Raw genomic sequence first — 23,921 nt, 5'->3', positions numbered from 1 at the left:
ATTAAACTACCATATTTCCTAAAACCATCTATAGATTCAGTGCAAGTCATGTTAAGATTCCAATGACATTTTTTTACTGAAATGGAAAAACCAATCCTAAAATTTATATGAATCTTATAATACCAAAGACCCCAAATAGCCAAAACAATCTTGAAAAGGAAGTACAATGCTAGAAGCATCACATTTCCTAATTTCAAATTCTATTACAAAGCTATAGTAATTAAAACAGCATGGCACTGGCATGAAAAACGACACATAAGCTGATAGAAGAGAATCAAGAACCTAGATATAGACTCCTGCATGTACATTCAACCAATATTTTACAAGAGAGCCAAGAATACTCTATGAAGAAAAGAAAATTTCTTCAGTAGTGATGATGCTGGGAAAATTGGATATTCACATACAAAAGAATGAAACTAGACCTCTACCTTATATCACCAAAATATTAATTTGAAATGGATTAAAAACTTAAATTTAAGACCTAACACCATAAATTTTCTAGAAGAAAATGTAGAGATAAGGTTCTGACACTGATCTTGGCATGACTTTTTGTGTGGAACACCTAAAGCAAAAATTACAAGTGAGACCATAGCAAAATAAAAAGCTTCTGCATAGCAAAATAAACAATCACCAAAATGCAGAGTTGAATAAATATTTGCAAATTACACTATCTGATAGGGAGTTAGTATCTAAAATATATAAGGAACTCACACAATTCAACAGAAAACAAATCCAATTTAAAAATGGACAAAGAACCTGAAGAGACATTTTCCCAAAGAATACATATGAATGGCCAGCAGGTACATTAAAATGTGCTCGACATCACTAGTCATGAGGAAAATACAAATTGAAACCCGAGGAGGATATCATCTGTTAAGATGACTAATATAAAAAAAGTGAGTGATATCAAGTTTTGGTGAGGATGTGTGGAAAATAAATTAAATGGCCATAATCTATCCATGACTATTATATCCCTCTCCTCCTCCTTCCCATCCTCCTCTTCATCATCATTATATGTAGAAAGCTCCAGGTCAAACCTCAAAAAAATGGCAAAAGAAAACCAAATGAGCAAGTATATTTTCAGGTGTCCCATACACTTCACACGAGGCTAGAAAGCATAGGGAATGTCTGCATCTGATAGGAAATTCAATCAAGAATATACGTCTCCAATGAATTAAAACAACATGTTATAAATGGAAGAGCTAAGGAGATCCAGGTAGTAAGTGATGAAGATTCTGGAAAGACTGTGAACTGGTGAGAAATTCTCCCTTGTGGTTACAGCTGACCAGATGAGAAGAGAAAGGTTCAGGGAAATCACAGCAACGTCCCCCATCCATTCACCTGAAGGAAAATTTTGCAAAGCTACCCATTTTTTCTTTTTTTGTCTCCTCTTCTGGTTTGGTGAGAATATCCATCTTTTTTTAAATGATTGATTGATTGATTGATTGATTGATTGATTGATTTGACAGAGCATGAGTAGGAGGAGGGGCAGAGGAGAGGGAAAGAATCTCAAACAGGCTTCCCACAGAGAGCAGAGCCTCATTCAAGGCTGGATCTCATGACCCTGAAACCATGACCTGAGCTGAAATCAAGAGTCAGGCATTTAACCAACTGAGCCACCCAGGCCCCCTGAGAATATCCACTTCTCAAATAAGATTCAAGACACATAAAATGGAAAATGGGAAGGCAAAATAATATTGAATAAGAAAATAAGACTTCTCTGTAAGAAAGCTCTTTCACTTTTAGTAAAGCAGAGCAGTTGGACTATTGGAAATTCCATCTATTGCAAATATCAGCACTGGTAAAGGCTGGTGATGTTTACCTTTGTTCAATTAGCAATTATTGTTTACATTGTCACATTGTACCACTAATGATGTCTCCTTATTACTGAACTAAAATTCCTCTATGAGATACTGTAGAATTTGGAGATGTATGATAAAAGGAATACAGTAATAAGAACAAAATCCTATTTAGCAGAACACGACCCTGCTCTGTAACTCCTATCTTGCTGGACGTTTAACAAACATGACTTAGCGCAAGATTATGTGGTCCAAGAATATCCTAGGACTGAAGAATTGGGTTTAGCTCCCCTTGTCAGGGTGCAATTAGTTCTCTCTAAGCCTGTGTATTGATTTGGAAATTGCTTTTTTATATGATATAAAGGGATTGTCTAGAGACTACTGATGCGTGTTCATATCATTCTATGTTCTTTCCTTGCTCGTCAGCAATGGGCATGAAATCTGCCATTATACACATCTTTTCTCAAAAAAGAAATATGGAAACCAAAGAAGGCCTCAGACATGAAACTTATCTCTTCAGACTTCATCACTAGGCCCCTTTGTTCTTACAGCGGGGGGATACGTTCTTGGTGAAGACAGAATGAGTCATGTTGTAGCAGTAACACATTTTGATCCTACAAGTGAGGATGCTGACTTTCCCAGGAGGCAAAGTCATGAAATAGGGGTTTGGTCAGTGAGGTGTTTGGCTGCCAATGTTTTGAGCCTGGGTAGATGCATTGGGGAGTAAGGTTGAAATTAGGATAGTCTGCATTTGAGGTTTAACTGCATTTTTGATTCAGTGTATGGCGTAATGTGACCCTCTACCTTTTCACTTTCCAACAATCTCTACACTTGGGGGGAAATGTAAGGTGTCACCTGTTTGAGTCATCACCAAAGAATTATGAGCAAAATGAAGAGATGGGGCATATGAAAAATAAATTTTGTTATGCTTTCTTGTGGAATACAGTATAGAAATATGAATATTTTTTGCAGCGGGTATACTTTGATCGGAAGTCTGACATTTGTGCTTCATTCCCCTTCCCTGTCTGTAGATTATATAGCATATATATATATATATATAGTTGGAGTAGTACCGCCAAAGGCTTGCTTTCCTTCCTTTGGCTGCTAACCTAATCAAACATTCACTCTGCTAACAAAGGTGGAACCAGGAAAGTTTTTCTTGTATTTCAATTGCCACTTGAAATCAAAGATACAGCCTCCCTGGGATCATTCAGAATGCCTTGTTTATAGTTGGCATTTGGCCTCATGCATAGGTCTTGAATGCTTTGAAAAATATATCAAGTCTTTATCTAGAGTAGGGGTTTCAGTTTCTGAATTGGAGTCTGCAAATATGCTCCACACAGTTCATGGTATTCACCAAATATGGTTTATAAAAGGTTAGGTTGGCACCATTTAGATATGGCATGGATGCAAAATGTTCCTGAAGCTCCCCATCAAGGATGCAATTGTTTCTAAGTTTCAGAACTGAATGCTTCATTAAATGCCGGAGCATGTGACATAATGGGGTGCCCAGTTGCTAACTTAATATTTAGCTACCCAAATTCACAGGCAAACACCTTGATGCTCCCCTCAGGTCTCCACAATTAGCCACGTTTGTTCATCTTTCCTAATACGTCTCAGTAGACAGAGAAGAATGCAGAGTTTTAATTTGCTAATCACCCAGTTGGATAGGGGCTGTGGGGGGAGATGCTAATCGTCTGCAGACATCTGTAATGACCCTTGGACAAAACCGAGGAAAACTAAATCAAAGCTTTGACAAGGGCAGGAGAGCGGAAACAGAAGCCCTAATTGTGGCCATGTGAAGTGCACTTTCCCTTTTGTATCTTTTGTAGTAGGATCGTACAATACCGTGTCAAGTAACTTTTATGGACAGCACCAAAAATGACTTTTTCCATCTTTTGGGATAAATGGTCAAACCCCATCTGTGAAATACGCGAAGAGAGACCGACATTATGGTGCAAATGTAGCAGACAAAGGGGTTTGGGCGAGCTTTTGCCAGTTAATTTTGGCTAACCTGCAGAAAGCCTATTGTCAAGCCAGCCATGCTTCACTGAGCTCCTTCCACTTTTGTTGTCATGTTTCCTCTTTATGGTTAAGTGAACCTCAAAACAATGACAAAGAAATATGCACTGAGTCACATATTCTAAGAAATAGACTGTACTCTCTTCAAATCGAAATAACGGCACCTTAATTCTTGGATTTTCCACATTTTCATTGGGAAAGCTCCTATTTGGTTTCTTTGACTCTCTATCAGTTCATGCAGTTCTGCCAAGGGGGGAAGCTTTGCGGGACACTGGCACTTTAGCACTTGAAATATTAAGATGAACAGAACAAGCAAAAAAGGTAAGCTTGCTTCCTTGCAGTATTTTGAGTGTCTGTTTCTTTGCTGGTGAAGGTTTAAGTTTTCTTGGTTGAGAGAAGTTTTGTTTACTATCCAACCTGCGTCAAATAAACTATTCTTGTTGCTGTTTTTAATGGCTAAAGCACGGGAGGGGAAAGAAAGAAAAGGAAAATCTAACGCCACTCCACTTATAAAACCGAGTAAAAAGCCATGGGTTTTGCACTTCAGTCTAGTGGTCTCCTTATCAGAGGTGGGTCTCGTGTCCTCAAAAAAGCATAACTTACTGAATTTCCTAGGTTCAGGATTTATTATTTTTGGAGAGCTCCCAGTGAACTCGTTTTTGAGGACACAACTCCCGTTAGGTAATTCGATCATGGAAAAACATAAGCATGATCTAAATAAGCTTAGTCTAAAATCAAAAGAGCTGTCAATTATGTGACTATTTCCGATTCTTTGTTGCACTTTCTTGTCGTGACTCAAATAACCCTGATAAATGGACGTTTTAAAGCATTTTACTTTAGAATGCCCTCCAAACAGCTAAACTTCAGAGATTTTTTTTTCTTTTTTTTCTTTCTTTTTTTTTTTTTTTTTTGTAAAAGTTGCTACGTCCTCTCAGGGTGGATGGCTGACATTTACATTATGTAGCATCTCATAATTGCCCTTTGCAGGGTTGTCTCGTAGAGAAAGGATCTAATGGAGAGAGGAATCTTTTTTACTTTTCTCCCCACAGCAAGTTCTCCGCTTTCAGCCCTCCAAAGTCTCCAGTATTGAGTTTTCTTGCTGGAGGAAAGGCAGGCAACTTTCTCTAAAACACTTTCTAAAAGCCCTCCATCAATACCTCGGTCGTACCCTCCACAGTCTGGACAGCTCCTCGCCCTGTCCCTCACTGTGTTCCACCCTGGATGCTCAGCAGGTGCCTCTCCACATGCATCCTGAGCCAGTTGTCTTTTACCATCCCCAGGGAAATGCAAAATGCATTGATTTCTCCAGCTCTGTGTTATCTGCCCTACTCACGCAGGAGTAAATGGAGTTCTTAGGTGAAGGGCTCACGTTGCAAAACTTTCACCTCTCCAGGAGTTGCACATGCCCATTTCCTTAGATGAGCAACAACAACAAAAATAGAAACTCAGTTTCTATCAAAGTATTTCAAAGGTTGCTTGGAGTATTTCTGAATTAGGAAAAGAAAGTTTAAAAAAAAAACAAGTCTTAAAGACAAAAGCCGTCAAATTCAGATTTTGCAGCAAGTAGCTTTACTTTCCTGAGAGTATCTGCCTTGTGAAAAAAAAAATCGATATACAACTGGCAAATACTTATGAGGACAGCCTCCCAAAGAGATGTGGCACCCATGTGACCAACTGCATCTACTTTTGAGGGTGAAGAATCCAAACACAACATTCAGCATTACCATGTTGGTAGGCTCAGAAAAAAGGCAACACATTGTCTTTAAATTTCATTTTCAATCTCTTCTAGGAAAGACATAGATTCATGTGGAAGTAAAAGGGCTGATAGCTTACTGATGTCATGTTTTGAACTCAGAGGATGCTGCCATAGAATGGCAGTTCAATCCCTTTTAAGAATATAGAAAATAAAATATAGAAGGAAATAATATTCATAATGTTATTGTTTGGAAAGGATATTTAATAAGACTACAGATACAAAGGTGTAATGAATACATATTTTTAATAAGGTTACTATGGATATATGTCATGTTTAATAGGATTGGAGAGTTCTCTGGTCCATGAACATGAGGTAACTAGGAGGGAAAATTCACACAAATGATCCATGACTTCTCATCTTGGAGTCAGAAATTCAAGGACTGTCCTGGTAACCTTTTTAGTAGCTTTTCTCATGATTATTTACTTTGAAATCTGAAATTCTCTGTTTCCCGATAAGAAAAATGTACATAAAACAATATCTGAGCTAAAAACTGTTTGATGAACTGTCATCTGCAGTATTATTCTTTTCATAGTTTCTAGGTGTATCTGATGGAGATACAAAGTGAAATTTCTAAATTGTACTATGAAAAGATTTTAGGGAAGCTTTATACCTCTCTAAAATATGGAATTTCTACAAACTTTGGTTACTTTGAAATTTAATTAACAGCTTCTTTAAATTTTAGGAACATCATTTATATTTCTTTTTCTATACCTCCTGTATGCAATACTCCATGGTAATTTTGTAAGTGTTGTAAGTTTATGTGTTGGGGTTAATTGAACCTAAGTGCAAAAAGGAATCAGGGGAAAAAAGTAGGTTAAAAAAATATCAATTTCACTTTTCAAAGGGACTTAGCATTAGTTTATAATGGGGAAAGCATTACAAAATAGTGGAAATGAAAGTACTGTAAAGATTGTGGAGCTGTACTGGGTATGGTCCAGCATCATCTGCTCTTAAGATCTCACTTGGGTAATTCTTTCCTGGTCCCAGCTCACACTGTACACCCTCTGATTTTCCAATATTTGACCAGTGTTGATCACATTACTTTTTTGATGAATATTTGGGGTTTTGACTGTTTTACTAGATAACTGACTTAAAATAATAAAAGTTAATTTCTGATTTCTTTTTCCACTAAAAGCAATACCTGCTAATAAAAATCAATGTTTTCTTTTTTCCAAAGTCAGCTTACTTAATCTGGAACTTAAAGAGAGGGTATGAATATTACTTAATTAACTAGCATTCTATAGGTACATGTGTATTAATATGAGAGTTTATAGAGTATTATATTTGTGGAAAATATAAGCAACTGTTATATAATATGCATTTGTGTGTGAGCATATGAATTTGCTAATAAAGTGTCTCTCAAAGTTTCATACACACACACATTTCCTAAGGTTTTAATAATGATTACATACAAAGTCAATGATCCAGACCAAATCACTATTCAATGTAGGACATGAGGGCATCCTCTTGTATTGAATTATTATCATTGGGAATAAAATTAATCTAGAATGAATAGAAATGTGGGTTTTGTTTTTTATTTTGTAACTTGTATGTAATTTTCCATAGATTCCATCCATTATCCTACTTTGATAAACTATATCTTTATTGCTCTTAATTTGTTTTTATACAATAGGAAAAGATATAAATACTGGTCTGAGTATGATTTTGATCTGGATTTGATTATATATCAGTGTGGCTATCTGATATAAAGATGAGAGATAAACACTGTCATCTTTAAAACTGTACCTATTGTACGGAAATTTTGTTACCTATAATCTTATTAATACACTCCAATTATACATATGCTTAAATCTCATTAGTTAATTGTAACGATTTAGACTTTTCTGAGCTTTGATTTTTCTATCACTTAGTTGTGTTATTGATACTCTAACATTTAAAAAGTCATAGAGTTTCCACTTTTGCTCCTGAATATTCACTTAAGTAAAATATAATCATTGAAAATTAATTGGTGGAACCCAGCTATTCCCACCATATATGTAGGTATGTATAAAACTATGTACCAAGACTTTCAGTAAGCAAAAGGTAATGCAGGAAACCTGCTTTAGGGAATAGGAAATTAAATGGTTAAAATTAACTAAAAAGTAATTTTTGTTTCACGGGACCTGGCTCTCCTGATTTCAACTTTCATATGTATTTTGTCTTTCAAAGAAGGCTTACTCTATGTAGTATTTAAATGGTCTAATTCATCTCCCTTTAACCTATTGTTCATTTATTTTATTCAATTTATTTTTATAATTATTTTATAATTAAAAGTACTCCCGCTCTATGTGAGAGTGTTATAACTTGAGTAAAGCAAACACTAACTCAAAGAACAACATTAACTTTGGACTGAAACTAATCATAGAACATTATAATCTCGAAGCATGATTCCTAAGGAGGTTATTACAGAATGAATAAGTTGATTATGATGGAAATTTCCCTCCTGGTGTCATTCTGGTCCTCACTTGCATACACTGCAATAGAACCTCACTAGCACTCATGTTCTTCAATATTTGCTGGTGTAACAATTCACAATCGCAGTCTCAACAGTGATGGTAACACTCAAATGAAATTGTTCTACATAATTTCATGATATATGAAAGAGATTAAAATAATTGAATTGCTTTAATATATCCCATTAGTGCTTGAGATATCTTGATTCGCATTTTCTTTTTAAGCCATATAAAGGGTAGTTTCTGTCCTAGCAAAGCAGTCTTTCATGAAGTTGGGGGTGGGGTAGAGTGAGTCAAGACACTGAGAGAGAGGGTGTGAGGAAAAAGAGAGAGAGAGAGAGAGATCAGAAGTTGACGTGTATTTGAGGGGACAGAAAGTGATAGTCTCTGGCTCTTAATACGAACCTGTGGGTTTGGATGAAAAGACATCATCCATGAAAAACTTTAACTTTACATTTTAACTATTAATTAAAGTACAAAAAGCCAATTTTAAGGGAAAACAACCCACTTGTTTTGCCCCTTCATATCTGTGTTTGGGGAATATAAATGTCAAGGAAAAGACATATACTATTCATCCATCTTTTGAGATTACTTGACAATCTCAGTGGTATTAGCCAGTGCATCATACACCTGGGCAATGTTTAGAACTAAAATAATGTGTGTTCTTCATTCAGAAAGAGGGTCCATAATGAAAGCTTTGTCTCCTTTTTAACACAGAGAGATTACAACTGAGTGACTATTTGCTAGTATGATAATTTGGATTTAAGATCACCCCACTGCACCAATATCAGGATGCAATTAATCACATGACGTCCATAGGAGACTGAGCACAAGAGAGAATTGAGAAATGAGTACATTGTAAGTCTTGCTTAATGTCGGGGGAAAGAAATGTGGTGGGACTCTACTCTCTATGACTTGGCTTAGGAATGTAGAGCTGCTGTGGCTACTTGCTGCCAGGATCATGTCGCATTTACAACACCAACAATGTTGTCTTGACAGAGTTTGCCAGATGATTCTGACCCAAACTTCAAAGGCTAAGAAGTACTCTCAATCATAGTAAACAGCATTAATATCCACACCGCCCCCCACGCACACACAGAGGAAATCATTACATGCAAATGCATCCAATTCTTCTCCGAAGATGTTTCTAACCACAATGATTACATGGCAAAAATCAGAATTATCTTAAAATCCAGCCTCTGTATGGTAAAAATTGATGAGACACACATTTTTTTCCCAGGTGAATACAGTCTTGACATTACAATTTTCTCTTTGAATCAAAAACTTCTACTGAAAAGAAATGAACCCATGTGAGCCCGACTTGGGTGAAGAACACTTTACCTGAACTTTGCTCTAAAAGATTATTCAGCATTTTGACTGTGATAGATAACTGTTCTTGGTCAGGCTTCCTGTGTTTGCATGACACCCTTCTAGCAACGGGAGCAGGACAGAAAGTCTCCATGTCCTTCCTTCCAGTCCTTGGACAATAGAACCGCTTCCATGACATTTTGAAACATTTAATGTTTTACTACTACCACCAGGCATTTTTCTTTGAAATGAAATCAGATTCAGAAAAATTGGGTGAAAAGAACTCAAGATGTGCATACCAGACAGCGAATAAAGTAATTCCCTTTAAGTCTGTGATATTGCCACTTACCTTAGCAGTCTTGATTCTCCTTCATAATGGTAGTTGCTTAGGACTTAAAGCCACAGAAAATATAAAATACCTATGGGACATATTCCAGTACTGTACATTAAATTTGAGGATTTTACATGTGATAAAGTATGTCAGTGTTGCTTACAGGGAATTCCAGTGATACCTCAGCTTTCTTGGACTTATTATAAATCCTTTGTTGGAATTATTGTGGCTGGTTCAATAATTCAGATTAGCCCTCATGTTTATTAATGCACTACATCTGTGCAAACAACATGTCAAGCAGAGAGTTTATTGTAATTGCCTGAGCAAACAGAACCTGAAAGAAGCAATTTCCAGTTACAATGTGCTATGACAAGTAATGAGGTAATTGGCATTCTGTCCTGATTACTTCCACCTTCTTTTTCATCAGGTCTATATTGTGTGTGATAGATAGTTTTATAAGAAATGAAGGTGTTTGATAATATGGTTCGCTGCTGCTTAAGGTTAGTGATTAAAGACAATCATCATTTTCTCTCAGAGATCTTATTAGCTTTAACATTATTTATTCATATGTGTAAGAATGTGCCCAGGACCCAGCTCCTCGATGCACTGCATGCTGTTAAAATGTAAACGCAAACTGCCACCAAGTGAATGCAGAGCATGTTCTAGGTTTCCAAGCATGATGGGACGCGGCAACTTTTGGCAAACGGAATCGACGCACTAACAGTGCGGGTTAGAATAATGGCTTCGAGCCTGCATCTGTAGCCAACATTCACCTGCTTTGGAATAACAGAAGCAGAATGATATTTAAGGGCAAGATGGCAATGTGGTGCTGAATTCTCATTTCCAGGATTTTATAACTTTCTATAAACATTACCCTTTGCTTCTAGCCCACAGTGAGGAAAAAGATGGAATGCATCCCATTTCTAGACCCAACATTAATAGTTTAGAAAGTGTCAGTCTCAGATTTTTTAAAAGAAAAAGAGAAAAAAAAATTGAGCAGAAGGTATTTTTGGGAGAAAGGAAAAAAAAAGTTTTATTTTTGTTTCAAGGGAGTTTTCCCCCTCAATTTAGAATGTTCGTTCTTGGCACTCTCTATCTCTGGAGGAAAAAATAAAGTACAGTCCGTTTAGTTGAAGAAAATGTCTTGGGAATGACCCACATTTACTCTCCTTATGCCATCACTTCTATGCTATCTTTACATGTGTGTTTTCCCAGCTAACTTACCTCCCGTCACCTTCCACGCTTCCACCTGGGCACCCTCCCTGTGCACCATGATTCTGCTCTCAGGCCTCTGCTCATCCTCTACCCACATCACAGGGACAGGGAGATCCTCATTCGCATGTCTGTCTTTCTGGCCAGAGACTATGAACTCCATGAGGACAAAGAGATCCTGTCTCTAACCTGCAGGCAGTGTAGCCTGTGGACAGTGATGTCAACTTTGGAATTACGCTGTCTGGGATGGAACTTCTAGCTCCGTCACTCACAAGTGACATGGAATCAGACCAGTGGCACAATTTCTCTAAGGTTTTATTGCTGCACTTGAAACTCTATTTTTTTTATTATTTTATTTATTTATTTATGGGAGAGAGAGAGACGCAGAGGGAGAAGTAGGCTCCATGCAGGGAACCCAACGTGGGGCTTGATCCCAGGACTCCAGGATCACTCTCTGGGCCGAAGGCAGGTGCTAAGCCGCTGAGCCACCCGGGAATCCCCGAAACCCTGTTCTAAGGCTCTTAAAACTGTGCCTGGCACATATAGACTACTCAGTTCATATTTCATGAGTGAACACATGTGGATTTGAGACAATTCATCTTTCAGATTTCATTTTCTAGAAATACTCTGTGTTCCCTGATATTAGTAAGTCAAGCAAACACAAGTCAAGCAAACATGGGACGTGAAATGTTATTTATAAATATTGTAGATTCTGAATATACTCCACTCTATAAGGTTGCTAACAGGAGACATAATGCAAGTGGGAGAATGTGTATATAAAGAAAAATAAATTGTAGCATTTCTGTGGTTTACCTCCTTACCAAGGACCTAGAAGGGCATCCACACTCTGGGAAGCTTGGTGGCTTATCAGGCTAGAGTTGAAAAGCACAGGAAACCTTCAGCAGCTGGTGACCTCTCATTAGCAAGATCATAGGCTGCACCACCTCATGCGTGTCTTCTAGTGGAGAAGGGATCTCACTTCTGTCCCTAGTACAGACGTATAACATAATGACTATTGGGGTGAATGAAGGAAGGTCTGTATGAAAATCTCCATCCAAATATCTGCTGGTCAGTAACTGATAACAATCCATATCTTCTGATGTGAGGGGCCCCATCCAGACACTAGCAATAAAGAGAAGTCTTCCACTCACTCATTTGCACATTTCAGTACCAACTGAAGTAACTTAGTCATTTTGCATACATTTTCATTTGTCCTAAAATGCAAAGAACCCTACAGAAAGAAAACTAAGAGAAATCACTTCTGCCTCAGGAGGTAGAGGGACAGGAGAAGGGAGCCAGCTTATAGGACAAGGCTGTAGAGGTGGAATAAAACCCTAAGGAGGACAGGCATGGTTATGGAGGGTGAGAAACCACACCTGTACACACAGCCTTGTTAGCTCTATCTTTTCAATTTATTTTTAAATTTTTTTCTCTCTTTTATCAATATATTTTTAAAGATTTTATTTATTTATTCCTAAGAGGCACACAGAGAGAGGCAGAGACATAGGCAGAGGAAGAAGCAAGCTCCCTCTTGGGAGCCCGATACAGGGATTCCATCCTAGGATCTCAGGATCATGACCTGAACCAAAGGCAGATGCTCAACCACTGAGCCACCCAGGAGCCCCTATCAATATTCTTTTTGCAAGTTTGTCATGTGCCAAACCCAGCACCTAGCAATAGTACCTACTTAATAAAAAGCTGTTTTCAACGAATGGGTAGGTGGATAGGTAATAGATAAAGGTTGTGCCAGGCACTGGTACCCAAATATCTTATTGTTACCAAAGACGCTCAGAGGGAAAAGTCCAGAGCTCTGCTTAAAGATACCATTGATTGCCTGTTAAAATGCTGTGTGGTCCTTTATTAGTGTCCACTTCTCTGATGTAGGTAATAGTAGCCACCTAATTTGGAGATTGCAAACCTAAAAGGAATCCGTCCATTGTTCCAGTGGTAGCTGAAAAAGAACTGGCCAGCCTCCTTCCCTGTGCCACTAAGAAAATGCTCAACTGAGCTCTCCCAGCCTAGAATTGGAAAATCAAACATGGAATGCTGACTCTTGCTTGAGAAAACTGGGGATGGTGGGGAGGACCCTCCACAGAATGGAAGCTAACTTGTGCTCCATTTTCCAAAAGCTTTGAGAATATATGATGCATGAGGTGACAGGGCCAATGGAAAGTGTAGAAAACTTTGCCAATTTAGACAGATTTCATTGAAGTAGCAAAGAGTTGTGTTAAATATTTTGATAAGATAAAACTATCAGTCCATATTTTGTGGCTAACACTATGTGCATCCCAGAGGAGAGGCACACAAAAGAGAGGGAGGGGTCAAATTAATTAATTAGTAAGTGATTAATCAATTAAGGAACTGAGAAGGCCAAAACACAGTGGGCAAAAGTGTGGTTATTTGCAGAGAGTGTGGCTGGCTCTGGGCAAGTGTATTATCCAGCATTTATTTACCACTTATTGTGTACTGGAATGTTATGTTTGCACTTGCTAAAATGTTAATTCTCACATAAAGTCCTGAGAAAATTGAGGCTAAGAAGGTCTGAGATAGAAAAGGCTTTATCCATCCCCAAAGTCCATGCATTTTGAAGCATTCCGCATTTCCCCTTTGGAGGCGTGTTAGAACACTAGAGGAATAGCTGGTCGGTACATAAAGGACGGGAAGCAGAAAAAGCAACAATAGATGAGTTTGTACAGAGGCCTGGCCCACACCAGCCCTCCGTGGGGATCTGAGGAGGGGCCGCGGTGCAAGGTGCAAAGGTGAGCCGTGGCGGGGCTTTTGCTGGAAAGAGACTTTGACAAAGGTAGTGCCTCAGCTCAGCAGGGTCTGAGTGCAGGGAGCTTGAAAGCAGAGATCCAATGATCCCAAAATAAAAGAAGTGAGCGAGAGGCCAGGGACACAAAGAAAAGTGACCTCGCCTAGAAGTAGCTCTGTAGCAAGAAAGGACACAAACTTGACCTCACAGATCCTGAGGCTGGCATTGATCAGAAAAAGGTCTACAGCCTCCAGAATGGGCTGCTGTTTGAGCTCAGTGGGCCACTAAATGCAGCAATGAGTCTGAAAAGACACAGACTGCCATTGATTACAAGAAGCATGCTGCGTTGGCACATATCATTGCAAATTTGGTAGAATTGGAATTAATTTCTGCAAAAAGGACAATTTAAAAGGGAGTTGTATCTATCCCATGCCCAAGAAAATTGCTTGGGGAAAATTTGAAAGATTTTCTATACATAGAATTAAAGGAATATAGCATAAGAATACATTTTATTAGTTCAAATTTCCAAGCCCTTGATTCAGCTAAAGAATGAGTAAAAACATTAGTTCTGGCTATTGTCTGCAATAGTTAGACTCCTTAGTGGAATCATGAAATACATAAAATTGTATTTAAACGGTGATATTCTTCTTTAGTTGCCTGTGACTAAGTAAAAAGTAGCTTTAAATGTATTTTAATTGGATATTAAAATCCACTAAATACTTCAAATGTTGAAGTGTGCAATCAGGAATTTTCTTTAAAAATGATTAGCATTGGCCCTAAAAGTATATACAATGAACTTACTAAAAATTCTGTTCTAACAGGTATTACCTTTTTAGAAACATTACACTGTCAACCCTGGCTACATACAGATTCACTCAAAAACGAATACAGTGAAAAAAAAACTATATAAATAAACAGGTTTGACCAAATATCTACAGCTAAGCCAGCCGAATTGCCAAAATAGAAGAGCTGTTTTATTTATTGCCTACTTTTTCAAACACTCCTTTAGTCAGTCAACAAACATTTTGTAGCATGTCAGTAAGTTTGCTAAAGGAAGATAATGAGATCGACTCTCATCTACTCACTGTCTTACTCATTCTTATTTGTCTACTTAGTCCAAAAGTCCCACAGAATGTATGTTCTTCATAATTCTCAAATGATCTCATCATATTTCCACACTCACTAAATTAGTAAGTCATCACTTCTTGTCTAGAGTTCTGGCAGCTTCCTAACTAAACTAACTAAACTATCCTCATAGCGGAAGAGAGGAATGACAATACAAGATGGCATGAATCCATCTTTGAATTCCACACGATTCAGTATGTCTGGAAGAAGAAGACAAGCAGGCTGGTGGTGCAGCAAGCTCTGCAGAGGTAGCAGGGGGCTAAATAGGCAAGTATTGTGTTGGCAAAGCTAGGAAGTTGAAGTTCTATTTTGGATGGCATATGAAAACACTGAGGCTTTTCTCATCAAAAAGGATGAATCTTGCCATTTACAGCAACATGGATGGATGGACGATATTATGCTAAGTGAAATAAGTCATACAGAGAAAGACAAATACTGTATGATCTAACTTATATGGGGAATCTAAAGAACAAAACAAATGACTAAACAAACCAACCAAGAGCAGAATCAGACTCATAAATGTGATGGTTGCCAGAGCAGAGGGGGTTGGGGCATGGGCAAAATGGGTAAAGGGGAGTGGAAGATACAAGCTTCTAGTTATGGAATGAATAAGTCACAGAACGAAAGGCACAGCATAAGGAGTATAGTCAATGGCATTATAATAGGATTGTATGGCAATAGACAGTAGTTAGCTATACTTGCGACAAGCATGTGGTAATGTATAGTTTTGAATCACTGTGTTGTACACCTGAGACTAATGTAACATTGTGAGCCATCTATACAGCAATTAAAAAATAATTTAAAAATAAAAAGAATGCTCTCAGTTGAAGACAAAAAGAAAACACTGAGGATTTTAAACACAGGAGTGGAATTATACAATCTACGTTTAGAAATTCACATGGTGGATCTCTGGGTGCATGATGGAGTTTTTCATTTTTGAAGTATCATACAAACTCAAGGTATGATTAATATTAACTTATTTTCCTCACTATTCTTCTCTCTTGAAGTGAGCCATGCTGTCCTTTGTATTATTCCATTTTGGTTTACTTGATTTTATTGTGGTGTTTCTAGTATGAGTTATAATGCATATATTAGGTGTGCAAAATAAAGAAGATCCTTACCTCACATAAATATCAGTTAATATGAGTTAAAAAGTTAAATGTGAGAAGGGAACACATTACAACCTCTAGAAGGAAGTCCAGAATATCTTTAGGTGTGCAGAGTGAGGAAGTTCACGTGTAATCCACAGAAAGCACTAACTTACCTTACATTAAAATCAAGAACCTCTATACATCAAAAGGATAACCATAAGAAACTGAAAAGAAAAAGGATAATCATTATACGGTTTCACTCATACAGGGAATATAAGAAATGGTGAAAGGGATTATAGGGGAAAGGAGGGAAAATGAGTGGGAAAAATCAGAGAGGGTCACGAAACATGAGAGACTCCTAACTCTGGGAAACAAACAAGGAGTAGAGGAAGGGGAGGTGGGCAGGGGGATGGGGTGACTGGGCGACGGGCACTGAGGGGGGCACTTGATGGGATGAGCGCTGGGTGTTGTACTATGTTGGCAAATCGAACTCCAATAAAGAAATATATATATATATATATATATATATATATATATATATATATAGGCACAAACTGAGAGTTGATTTTAGACACATGAACTAATACGTCAGAATACCTGAATAACTCTAGTAAATTCACATAAAAATCCATAGAAAAATAAGCAAGAATGTAAGTCAGTCAGCATTTCAAAGGAGAAGAAATATGAAGATCAATAACTATATGTGAAGACATTTGATCTCCTTAATAAATGGGTAAATTAAGTCACAAAGAGATACAATTTGCAACACCAGATTGTTAAGGAAAAAAAATAAAAGTCTAACAATGCCAAATGTTGGCAAGGATATGGAAAAACCAGAAATTCTAAATGCTGCCAGTGGGAGTGAAAATTGGCATAACCTCTGTGGAAACAAATTGGCATTATCAAGTTAACTCCCACACATGCATGAATTAACATGCTAGAAAATGTTTACAGCAACATTGTTTGTGAGACCAAAAATAACTAACTCGCTCCTTGAATAAATAAATGCATAAAATTTCTATAACTACATCATGAAATACAATATAGCTGCGAAAACGAGTGAACTAGAGCCACATGCCACAAGATGAATCTTAAATACACAAAGTTGAAAAAAATTAGCAAGTTACAAATTATTCCTCATTACAAAAGGATGTAAATGGGTAACATCTTCTACGAGCTTCAGAAACAAAGTAAGTAATACATGACTTAGGGACATCTCCAAGTTTCACAAATCCATCAATTTATGCCATTATTATTATAGTAGTATTAATTTAAATTAAGGATTACATTTACCTCTCAAGGAGAGGTGAGAGTTTGGGAATTGGTGGGGGAGGGCCATGAGGTTATCAGTGATAATAATAAGTTTCAGTTTCTAAAGTTGAGTGTTTTAGTATAGCTTCATAAATCACATATATGGTCCCTATATTCTTTCACATGGATCAAATTCTTCCCAGTAAAAAATATAAGGATAGAAAAAAGTGAATGAACGAGTGATGTTTAGTATTTCTTTACTTCTTTTTCTAAAAGATTTTATTTATTTATTTATTTATTTATTTATTTATTTATTTATTTATTTGACAGTGAGAGGGAGAGCATGCACACACACAGGCATGCACACCCGAGGAGGGTGGAGGAGCAAAGGGAAAGGGAGAGGGAATCTCCAGTGGACTCAGTGCTGAACTCAGAGATGGAGTCGGGTCATGGGCTCAATATCAGGACCCTGAAGTCAAACCTAAGCTGAAATCAAGAGTCAAAAGCTTGACTAAGTCACCCTGGGACCCCAGTATTTCTATCTGATAAAGAAAGTAGTGGCATCACAATTTAATCTGAGATATGGAAAAAGGTCTATGAGTTATGTCTCAAATGACTAGCCAATTCTCAGTGATTTATCACCTCTGTCTTGGTTTAGATGTCATCATTTTGTTCATGAGCCTGATACAGCTTTGCCTCCGATTCCAACAACACCAGAACCAAACACCTCTTTAAAAGGTGCAAAACTGACGATGACCTCTCTCTGTCTCTCTCTTTTTTCTTTCCCTTAGAGAGAGAAAGAGAGAGAGAGAGACAGGGAGAGAGCATGAGTATGGTGAGGGGGCAAAGAGAAACGGAGAGAGGATCTTGAGCAGACTGTACACTCAGGGCAGAGCTCAATCTCATGGCCCTGAGATCATGACCTGAGCTGAAATCAAGAGTCAGAGGTTTGGATGCCTGGATGGCTCAGTGGTTGAGCATCTGCCTTCGGCTCAGGGCCTGATCCCGGGGTCCTGGGTTTGAGTCCCTCATCAGGTTCCCTGTGGGGAGCCTGCTTCTCCCTCTGTCTATATCTCTGCCTCCTTCTCTGTGTCTCTCATGAATAAATAAAGTCTTAAAAAAACAAAAAGAGTGAGACGCCTCACCAACTAAGCCATCCAGGTGCCTCCCATCTCTTTAAGTCTTCAGATTCTCCACGGCCCTAAGAAGGAAGCTTAATCTCTATAACATGACATGCACCATATTTTTCTCCCAGAACCCAATTTCCACTCACTCTTCTAGCCTCATTCCTATTCCCCATATTTCACTGGCAAGGAGGCTCCAGCACAGTGAAAACACTGTTGAACACTTGTACATTGCTTCCAAAGCCCTGGATACCCTTCCAAGCACTTTATGTATATTAACTCATCTAATCCTCGAAACAATTTTACGAGGTAAATACTATCATTATACTCATTTCTAATTTCTACAACTAGCAAGATAACATAGGAGTTACATTATACTCATTTCACATTTAGAAAACAAGTCCAGAGAAGTAACTCATCTAGGCTGTAATCGAAAGTTAAATGGCAGGTCTTGGATTTTTCTGCTTGGAATGGTTGACCCTTTATTTCTGACAGTTTGCCTGCTTGATTCCTACATGGTCATCCAGACTTACATTAATTTAAGATTTTTCTGATCCCACCCTTAATACAAGAGCAGATGTTTTGATGTCTGTGTGTTCTTGCAGCACCTAGTACGTGATGACACAAAACTCTGTCGTAAACACCTCTCCAAGATTTCACTTGCACCATTATTACATCGTCAATTCCTGGCACACAGTTGTACTCTGTACACACTGATTAAATTCATGAATGAATGAAAGCTTTCAGCTAAATTGTGACCCTTTCCAAATTTTAGAGAGTCTTATCTTTTCAAAAATACTATTTTCTGAATTTCCTATGACTTAGAGTGTTCTAAATGTTATTATTCTTATAAAACAATAAGAAGAGTATTTAGAAGCCATGCAAGCAAGTTCTATTTGAACGCGTTCGTGATTCACTGTGTTCATATCAAGTTATGAGTTAAAAACATCATAATAAATAAATAAAATAAGCTTGAAATGATAAAAAAGGGGACTTAAGATTTCCCTTAAAAAAGGGGACTTTAAATTTTCCCTTAAATATATTTAATGCGGTGTATTTTCTGCAGGTAAGTTTAGTACTAAGTGACTTAAGTTATTAATTATGGCCAACTGAACTCTCCTAGAGAACTAAGTCATCCACTCTAGCTGTAGAGAAAAGGTTTAAGATCATAACACCAGGAAATAAAAAAAGGTTATGAGTTTGCTCAAGTCCTTATCACCTTAAGGTGTATTGGAGTATTTGGCTGACTGTGGTCTGTGTAAGGGGCCACCAGGCATTGAGTGAGAGAATTTTTGAAGCCATTCAACACTCACAGAAATCCTTGGTAATGGTGATTGTAAATAAAGGGATAGAAACCTGCAGTGTTAGTCACAAGGCTTCAGACCTGATGCATTTGCTGTTGTTTTCTATCATTTCAATTTAGTGTAATATTTTCTGATTCAGGGAATTATCAGTACTTTCAAGAGCCTGGAAAATACCACCATGCCTGGAACACAGAATGGGCTGTATCAACAGCAAAACACAGCCCAGTCTTCTTGGGTAGGGATGCAAAAAATTACCATGGAGATAATGAAAATCAGGGAATCCACTTAATGTAATCTTTTGGTGATTCTAAAATTAAGAAGTACCCTATAACTATTCCCTCAGGTAAGTGCATATGTCATTACGAGCTCTTTGTAAAAATCATCAAAACATTAAAAAACAGAAAAGAGTGAAAATCAATCTTTTACTTATTCCTTGAAGCCAATGAGGCAATAACTTTCTCTCTCTTGCTCCCTCTCACGTCCTTTCCCCTTCCTTTTTATTCTTCTTTGTCAAGAAATTTAGTTATTTAGCTCCATTGGATCGTGTTCTTGTTGCCTGATGTAATGATACGGAAAAATGGAAAGATGGAGGGGAGCATAGGGGATATTGATAAGTGTATGGAATTTCTTAGAAAACATCTAAGGGGAAATATACTTTCAAATGAGTTGTAAAAAGAGGAGCATAGCTATTCACTTAAAAGTGTCCACTGGAAGACGTCAAGCAGGTGGGGGAAACAGGCAAGGAATTGCTAGAACTTCATCTGTGCTCACATGTGCACCGACAGCTGGGCTAGTGGGAGATCAAGAGAACACATGTCTGCAGAAGAAACTGAGCAAGTACATCAACATGACCTGCAGACCCATGTGCCCCATTTGAAGAAACTCATTTGCAAATCTCTCAATAGTTTCATGCCTTCCTAAGGCGTTAAAATGCTCCATTCAGGATATAGAGGTCAAGGAGGGAATCCAGGTGGAAAGCATGTGCCAAGGGCTTTTGATCATTTCTGATAAAGAAATAAGAACACTGGTGATTGCATTTAAAACATTAAAACTATATCAAAGCTTCAAATACCTCTTTATCTAAAACTATAGGTCATTGCAATGAATTAAAATATTCTTTACATTTAAAATATGTTTCTTGTTTAACTATTTCTGCAGTTTTACAATACGTAATGTATTCCAAGTACTTTGGCGATCTTTATTCTTTAACATTTCTAGACACGTGACTCTATTAAAATTAGGATAACGTCATCAAAAAAGTCTTTACTTTGTACCTACCAGGTGCATGGCACTTTGCTGAGACAGAATTTACTACTATTTATAGTGTGATATTGCATATAATATATTTTTAAGGTCCACAGATAACTATGCTGCCTGCCTGTGTTGTCAATAATAGAAGTTCATGACATTTGATTTGAGTCTTTGTAAGAGGCAATGTTATTCTGATTTAATAGCTTCCATCTGTTCTTCTCATTTTCATTGCTCCTTTTACAGTTTCCAAATTCCACCCTGTACCCTCCAGGGAAATTTTCTCAAGCATTGATTCTATTCATCTATGAATTGGAGGGGGGGGAGCATTCTTCTGCAACCTTATGGTTTTGTTTATTGATCTTGATTGTTAGGCAACTTGTTGACATGCAAACACTTGCTTTTTTATTTCTTATATATATATTTTTGTGTGTTGGTAAGTGCTTGGTGTAATTGCAAAGACTTAATTCCTGGACAAAAGTTGTGTTGCAATGTTCCTTTACAAAGTTTAATAGAGAAACATTCCATGAATAAAGATACATAGAAAAGAGACCCCTCCTATATTATTAATATTTGTTTACTGAGTAAACAAATAGTCTACTACTATAAAACAAAATTACATGTTTAAATTTGTCTGAAATCAAACAATTTGAATCTAAAGCTTAATTTACAATTATTAAAATGTATTGCAACATTAGTCAAATATTAGCCACTGGGAAGGCTCATAGCCATATTGGCAACATGTGGCATTACTTTTAACCTTTTCATTTTGTAAATAGATACTATATTTAAATTAAACTGGATAAAAATAAGTGTAGTTCTACCTTGACATTATATGCCATCTTATTTCATGCTAGATCTCTGAAGTAAAAAATTGAATGTACATTATTTTTACTCTGCTATAGCAAACATTATTTTTACTCTGCTTAGCAAATAAAATCTGCTATATTTTTATTTACAATTGCATTTATCTCCCTATGGTTAAGAAGTAAAGGAAAATATAACGAATATTTTACAATGACCTATCATTTCTTTTTTGAGAAGCCATGTTTTATGATATACTGATGCTTGAAATGCTTTTGGTCTCAATATAAAAATTTCAGGTGGAGAGGTGCCTGCGTTGCTCAGCCAGTTAACCATCCAAGTCGTGGTTTCAGCTCAGGTCATGGCCTCAGAGTCTTGGGATTGAGTCCCACATTGGGCTCCGCACTCAGTGCAGAGTCTGCTTGTTCTTCTCCCTCTGCTCCTCTCCTTGCTTGCTCTATTTCTCTCATAAATAAATAAATAAATAAATAAATAAATAAATAAATAAATAAATAAAATCTTTAAAAAAAACCTCAAATGGAGAAGTGTATAGGTATATTTCAAATTAACAGTAAAAAGTGTCATTAATCTCTACCTTTGGTAAAGCATTCCCCATATTTATTGGCTACAGAGAGATTAATATTTTCAGGCACACATTTTGGAGAAATTTACCGGAGAACAAAAGGAAATATGACACATGGATGAAATCGACTGGGTTTAGGTGATAGGAACTGTCTTTGTGGAATCATGGAAGAACCGCAGATCCATATGGAGACCTGAACTTTGAAGTTTCCTTCTGGGCTTCTCTGATTGCCATTTTCATTCCTAAGGGTCATTTGAAGTCTAGCCTGGCCTGAAGCCCTTTTACCTTAGCTTTCTAGACTCTGACAATAAATAGTTGTATAACCTCACAAAGTCAGGTTTTGCTTCATCTGCTTCATCTGAACACTTCCTTTCAACTGAGAATTTAGAAATTGAAAATCAAATTGATGCTTCATCTATTATTTTGCAGTGGGTTCCATTTTTATTTTATAATATTATTCTCCAGATATTTTGATAAATAAAATAATTGTCGTAGCAAACCATCCAGGCCATTTCTAATCCTGTATATTCTCTAATATGTCCTACCTGTGCTCCCATTTCCTTGCTCTGCATTTATTTACTATATTAACCAAACTAGATTATTTCATATATACTTTTACCCTTGTCATCTACTTAACTAGATTTTAAGTTCTTTGGTGCAGAAGACATGTCTTTTTCTTCTCAAAACACGAGGCATGGTGCCTTATACATAGTAGGCTTTAAATACTTGTTTACCATGATGAAGCTGCAAGACAGTCATTCGTGTCTGCATTTATGAATGTATTCATTCATTCCACCAACATAATGAAGACCTATTATATGCCTGCCATAGGCAATGCTTGAAATGTAAATAGATACAACACTAAATCCAGAGAATCCAAACAGTTTACACAAAGTTTGAGGTTGTAGCTCCTGCAACAGTGAAAATATTATTCTAAAATAAAAGCTGTAATAGATTCTAGTTGAATGGATGTTCTAAAAAAAAAAAAAAGAAATTTAGATACCTAAATCCTCCCAAATCAATTTCACACCTCAGCAACTCCTACAGGTTATGCCTGATTAATTACTCAACTAGATCCTCTATTAATCAGTTATTTCTCACATTTTGAGTAAAAGATTTTTAAGTTCAACTATAAGTTTCTCTAAATAATTTAATTTTTGAAGATTGGTTTTCTTTATCGCTAGCATGATGTTAAACTACCGTTTTTCTTTTGTTTGTATATTAGTCATTGTGTGGTAAATATTGATGATACATTTCTCTGCCTTAAAGCAGTTTTTTCTTTCTCTAGTACAGATGTTTTAGATGCTCTTTTTTGAGCTAATTGATGTGTGTGTGTGTGTGTGTGTATGTGTGTGTGTTCTTGGACTCACTGTTGAGTCATCCATTAAAATACCCCAAACAACAAAACAAATTAAATGTATTATAAAAGCTTTACTTTCAAAACTCACCTAAAGTACAGACCTAGATACTAAGGCAATTTGTTGTATAACAAAATTATAATCATTGCTGTCTGATATTGACCACCAATCTCAAAGTTCCATCAATTTTCCCACTCATTCATATTTTATTTCATTTTATGGATGGTATTTTCTGAATTTAAACACAATTTTATTTATTTAGATATTTAAAAAAATTATTTAGTTCCACTGAATTTTTTTTCTTTTTTTTTTCTTTTTGTTCCATTGAATTTTTATTCCTGTTCATGCCAGGATTGGTAATACACTCAAATTTTAAATTCTAGCACATGACATTTCC

The sequence above is a fragment of the Vulpes lagopus genome, chromosome 5, assembly GCF_018345385.1.
Source record: "Vulpes lagopus strain Blue_001 chromosome 5, ASM1834538v1, whole genome shotgun sequence".
Classification (NCBI taxonomy): domain Eukaryota; kingdom Metazoa; phylum Chordata; class Mammalia; order Carnivora; family Canidae; genus Vulpes; species Vulpes lagopus.
Note: the sequence above shows the minus strand (reverse complement) of the source record.